This window comes from Pipistrellus kuhlii, unplaced genomic scaffold (genome assembly GCF_014108245.1).
Source record: "Pipistrellus kuhlii isolate mPipKuh1 unplaced genomic scaffold, mPipKuh1.p scaffold_m20_p_5, whole genome shotgun sequence".
Lineage (NCBI taxonomy): Eukaryota > Metazoa > Chordata > Mammalia > Chiroptera > Vespertilionidae > Pipistrellus > Pipistrellus kuhlii.
The window spans coordinates 45,656,680-45,663,030 of NW_023425551.1; the positions used below are offsets into that span (position 1 = coordinate 45,656,680).

A 6,351-nucleotide genomic window follows, 5' to 3' on the forward strand; every position below is an offset into this window, starting at 1 on the left:
GCATATAAAAAGGCTTCACTTTGAAAGTCATGTTCAAGTGACTACTTTAATCATATAGAAATTTTACTAATTAAACTGCCAATTTAAATGCCAACTCTACTAACTGGATTTTCAGTTGCATTTAATTTTAATTCTGTCTATTCTCTAAAAATATACATCAGAGCTTTTTCATTTTAATTCCACATTTAATTCCACACTTAACTCTCCCACACAGTCAGCTCCTGCAGTAGCAAAAGCAGAAATAAGTGCTTGCTGAAGGTACAGTTTTTTTAAAAAAAAATCCGCCTGGTGAACTGTTTAGATTGAATTCTGCCCAGCAGTGTCTTACCAGACTCCCAAAAAAACCAAGCAGACAGTGCGGTCTGTAAAAATGTCATCGTGGTTCAATTCTGACTTTACATAGTTTATTTCTGACTTTATTGTATTTATTTATGTTTCTTTATCGATTAAGGCATTACAACATGGGTTATTTCTGACTTTAAATAACCTTTTCTCCATTAAAAATAGTCCTACCTCTTCTTCTTGACTGAAAACCAATATTCTGGCTCTGGCTTTATTTACTTAAAAAATGTAGAGTATAAAAAATCTTCTACTTAGCTGTGTGACCTCAGACAAATCACTGTGCATTATGGAGCCACGTTTTTTAAATTTTATTTTATTATTATTTATCTTTAAAATAGGAATAGTCTCGTAGATTTGTTGAAAAGACTTCAAGCCAGAGATGAACAGGAAAATTCTTTGAAATCTTTAAAGAGCTGTAGAATTATAAGCTACCATTATTAATATAACCACTAAAACCCAAAAATGGGTGAAACAATAAGTGTTGCAGAGCTCAGAGGAGAAAGAAAGTGTAACCTGAAGAATCTTACTGAGAGTAAGAGGTGAGAATGGGGAGGCAGGACTTGTGCTGAGTCATGATGAAAGAGAAGGATTTAAAATGTGGAAAGGAAACTTGGGGAGGGGACGGTAAGGGGGGCACTTCCAACAGAATTGTAAGATGTCTTGAGGAAAATGCAAACTTTTAATTGGCAACAGGGAATGGACAACTCAAGCTGGCTGGCTGAAGCAGACTGCTGTCCTGTGTGAATTAAGGAATACAAAGTAGACTAGGCCCTAGCCAGTGTGGCTCAGTGGATAGAGTGACTGCCTGCAGACTGAAGGGTCCTGGGTTCAATTCCGGTCAATTGAGGGTATAAACCTTGTTTGCAGACTCTATCCCCAGCCCTAGTCAGGGTGTGCAAAGGGCAGCCAATCAATGTGTCTCTCTCACATCGATGTTTCTCTCTCCCTATCTCTCCCCTTCCCTTTCATTCTCTTTAAAAATGAAAAATCAATGGAAAAATAATCATTGGGTGAGGATTAACAACAACAACAACAACAACAACAACAAAAAGTAGATTAGGATAGGTGCAGAGAGTCTTTTCATTGACAAGGACTTTGAATCAATTTTTGGTTAGGAAGTGGTGAGATTAGGTTGATATGTTCAGAAGACTTATCTGGAAAGAAAAGAGAGTGACCAAATGCATTAAGGCCAGTTAAAGGGCTGCATGCCAGTCTTGGAGAGAAGAAATAAAAGCCTGAACTATATGAAAGCGCTGGGATAAGAAAGAATAGTATGTGAGAGAAATCGAAAACCTTTCAGTGTCAGTATACCACCACTGCCACCACCAAAATCCACAAAAACTAAGGTACTGCAAGGGAGTTGCAAGGATTGGTAGGACAGATAAGGGAAGCAGTCATGAATGAATCTGGCTTTACGTTTGGTGACTAGGAAAATGACACCATCAACAGGCAAGATGGTACTTTTCTAGGAAAGAGGGATGCTGCCGATAGTGTAGGATACATTGAGTCTGAGGTGAAAGCTGGAGATGCAGGTGAAAAGCTCAGGGTTCCATTGCTTGCCGCTCATTGCTTTGAATGTTAAGCACCTGTAACGCTGGACAGTTGTATCTCTTTTCTTGCATGCACCACCATACTGTCATGCTTTCATGCCTTTTCTCTTGCTTTTATCTCTGATTGGAATACCCTTCCCACTTTTTAAAATTATTTTTTAATCTGATCTCTGTCCTGCTAGTTTTGCCTTTTTCTTAATTTCATGTACACAGAATCATACAGTGTATAGCATTTTGTGTCAGGTTTCCTTACTTAGCATAATGATTTTGAGATTCAGTCATGTGTTGCATGTATGAGTAGTTCATTTCTTTCTATTGCTGAATAGCATTCCTCTGTAGGGATGTGCTATGCTTTGTATTGTTAAGGAACAAAATTCAACTGAGTACATTTGAAGATTTAATTGGCTTTGTTGAGGGATTCATGAATTGTGCAGTAACCTATCTATCTAACAACTAGAAGGCAGTGCTGAGGGGTTGTACAAAATAGAAGGTTTCATAGGAAGAAGAGTAGGGCGAGGGAGCTGTTCATGAAAAAAAAAAAAAAAAGGATTATTTTTAGACCAGGACATCTTTTGGGGGGAAGGGTTTTTATCAGACAGATTGCCTCTTCTTTTAATTGGCAACAGGGAGATGGAGAGATATGACAGACTATCTCATTGGTGTTGACCAGAACATTCCAGACTGGTTGATTAAGATTATGTTTTGGGGAGAGTCTGAAACAGCAATTAGGTCAGGTATTAAATCTAATAATATGCATTCACCAGTTGAAGGACAATTGAATCATTTTTAGTTTTTGGCTATGATGCTTAAAGCTAGTATGAAATTTCATGTACAGTTACATGAACTTATGTTTTAATTTCTCTTGGATAAATACCTACGAGAGAGGTTTCTGGGTCATAATGTAAATATATATACATTTAATGTTAGAAGATATTGCTGAACTGTTTACTCAAATAATGATATTATTTATATTCCCACCAATAATGTATGAGAGCTCCAGTTACTCTGTATCCTCATGAGCAGTGGCTGTTTTGGGTGCCTTCTCTCTCCCTGGGGGAAGCCAGAAGTCCTATGGAGAAGCCTACATGGTAACCAGCCTGTCTCAGCCAACAGCCTGTCTCAGTCAACAGCCAGTCACCTTGTGAATGAGTTCAGAACTGGGTTCTCTGCCTACCTGAGCCTTAAGATGATAGCAGCCCCATCTGATCATAGCCTGGCTGCTATCTCATGAGAGATCTTAATTCAGAACCACTGAGTTGAGATATGTCCACATTTCTGCCCTCAGCAACTATGTGAGATAATATTTATTGTTTCAAGCTGCTAAGTGTGGGGTAATTGGTTGCACAGCAATAGATAGCGCACTGAACTAAAACACTAGCATGAAGCTCAAGGGAGCTGCCAGGTCCGGAACAGATTTCACATGAAACTATGAGAGAGGATGAGTTTTGCATACTTTGTGCTTGAGGCCAGAGCTTCCAACCCTATTTCTGGGACCAGATCCAGAATACCTCTATCTCAAAGAATATAAATGATGAAACAAAATTAATTTTAAAAGCACAGTGTTTGAGGCATGGGGAGATAAGGCCACGTATTCAATTAATGATTGATATCTCAATTCTCTGAACTTTAGGAGTCAACTTCCACTTCCACACTGGTTTCTGTCTGTCTTTTTTTTTTTTTTTTTTTTTTATCAACAACGCCTATGCTATATTTATGGTGTTCTATTCCTTTGGCAATTTTCAGGTATATGCAAATTCTCTTCCTTTTCTCCGCCTCATCTCTTCTTCCTGGAACCCAGTTTAAATGTTTCACAGAGTGACCCAAGTGAAAGCAACTCCATGGAATCTGATGAGGCATTGAGGTAACTGAAGTGGAAGAAACCTTTACTTGCTATCCCCATTTACCACCCCCCTCCAAATCTCAGAGAGTACATTTACCCTGGAGATGTGAGTGTGGGGAATGTATGGGTCTAGAGAAGGCTTGGTGGGTCATGGCTGATTTATACAGCCTTGTACATGTGTTCTTTTTTTCCCTTATACATATTTTTCAGTGACTAGAAGCTAAGATTTTAGGCTGGACAACTGGCACTACTGGCTCCTTCTTCTTGTAGGAACTATGGTATTCCTGTGGCCTACACCAAAAGCATCACCCAAAGGAAAGCTTCTTTACTTGATAAAATGGGTCTGATTCCCTCCTTCTAAGTTCTCCACTGTCTCTGAAGTGACACATGGTCTTTCATACAAATAAGAGGGAAACTATGCAGAGCTTTCTGAATGTAGCACCCTTACCTCTCATGGCAAAATAGCTATGTTCTTTAGGCAAACCCATATGATATCTAAATCCTGCGAAATCAGGGTAGAAAGGTCTTTCTGGCTTCATCTCTATTCCCCTCCCATACTGCACTATAAAGATAACTGAGCTGAAACCGGTTTGGCTCAGTGGATAGAGCATTGGCCTACGGACTGAAAGGTCCCAGGTTCGATTCCAGTCAAGGGCATGTACCTTGGTTGTGGGCACATCTCCAGTAGGGGGTGTGCAAGAGGCAGCTGATCGATGATTCCCTCTCATGGATGTTTCTAACTCTCTATCTCTCTCTCTTCCACCCGGTAAAAAAATCAATAAAATATATTTAAAAATAAAAAATTAAAAAAATAAAGATAACCAAACCACTCTATCAATACAGTTGCTGTTTTGGATTCTTGCACAAAGCCCACTTCTCGGAAGTCTTTCATTGACAGCCCATTACTGAAAGCTTTCTGAGTGGAAGTGCATGGATATTCGTGCAAAGTAAAAAGAAATGGGAAAATGTTAAGCAAATTACCTTCACCAGTGAGATTTCCCTCCCACTCTTTCCAGCATTATTTGCTTAATCCATTGACATTTCAGACTAGGGGAAGATTATGCATAATTGTAGCAGCCATTTCTTTCTCTCTCTGAGGGTACAAGTGACAGAGGTTGTTCGTCTGAGAAACAGGATGTTTGCATTATTGATTAGGTCACACTCTTTGGGCTGAAATAGCAGTGAATATTCTTGGCTGATTTGCATGTGTCAAGTTGGCCTGCTTCTTGTCCATCAATTCTGGGGAGATTCTGTTGCCGCTGCGCGGGCTAGACATCACGTCTCGGGATGTTCTTTCAGACTGTCAGTCACCTCACCTGCTGCTGCTGATTACAAACCTTATCTCAACCAGCAAACTGTCTGCCGCTTGTTTTTGTGCCTGTGACCACGGATAGTTGTTCGGTGCTTTGGGCAATGCTTATCATAGGTTCCCACTGCTGGAAGTTTCAGCTGTCTGTGAGGAGTGGAGGCTCACATAGCTGAACAAATGGCTTTACCATTTCCAATTTAGTTGTGCCACAGGGCAGCCAAAGATGAAAACAAACCACATTGCCCCCTAACTACATTTCTGGCTTACTGAACAATGCTGTAGCAGTCATGCTTCTCAAGCTTCGGCATATAAAATGCAAATTTCTCAGCTGAACTGACAGAGATTTTGATCCATTGGTCCCAGAAGGGGCCCTGGATATCTGTATTTTAAACAAATAGCCTGGCAATTCTGATTTAGATGAAACATGGAATATAATGCAAGAAACATAGCGACATACATTAAAGAGTCTCATGGATCTTAAAAAATAAGTTCTGTTTTAGTCTTGTGACAAGTCAAAGATAATACTGAGGGAAAAATCTCAATACTTTTCTCATTTATAGCAACCAGATTGTTAGCAACTTAAAGATATGATTTATGTCTAATTTTTCTTTGGTAATGAACTTTGGTTGATACACTTGGTAGATGGGCACTAAATAATTCAATCTACTAATGATCTTAATTAATGTAAAATACTTATTATCATTTATTGAACATTTTTATTAATATAAATCATAATAGAGAACCCAAAACAAGACCTCCCCCCAAATATTTGGGAATGTAGTAGCATTTCAAATTAAGTAAAAACAAAAGTCTTCAATATTCTCTACATGGTGTTATAACAACTGGCTTGCCATTTAAATTTCAAAAGAAGCTGGATTTCTACGTCACTCCTCACCTCCAAATAAATTATACATGAATTAAAGATCTAAAATGAAAAAAAATATAAAGCTGGATACATGCTAGAATAAAGTACAGATACTTCTTTTTTAGTATCTTGGCATTGCATAAAACCAAGTCTGAAAGTTAAAGATAGACGTATTTGACTATATGAAAACTATTCTATGGCAAAAATGTCATAAAAGAGTAAACAATCAAGCTCAAAATTAAAGATAAAATTAACAACAAGAAAAAGATCTTTGAACAGAAAAATGAACCATAAATGGCCTATAATTTATGAAATAAACTTTAACCCTGCTCAGAATTATGCAAATGAAAAATAAGATACTATTTTTTATCTATTTTAACATATTCCATGCATCAGCTTTGAGGAAGGATGGAGAAGAGCACTTGAGCAGTCTCTATACAATTTT

At 38.2% G+C, this 6,351-nt stretch overlaps 1 long non-coding RNA gene across 1 annotated transcript; it reads left to right on the plus strand.

Annotated features, from left to right (window-relative positions):
- The first annotated feature begins 1,727 nt into the window (after positions 1-1,727).
- Positions 1,728-4,162, plus strand: LOC123651378. Its single transcript, XR_006740050.1, has 3 exons — positions 1,728-1,874; positions 3,691-3,753; positions 3,943-4,162. It is a non-coding gene; the product is annotated as an uncharacterized LOC123651378 (long non-coding RNA).
- The last annotated feature ends 2,189 nt before the right edge of the window (positions 4,163-6,351 follow it).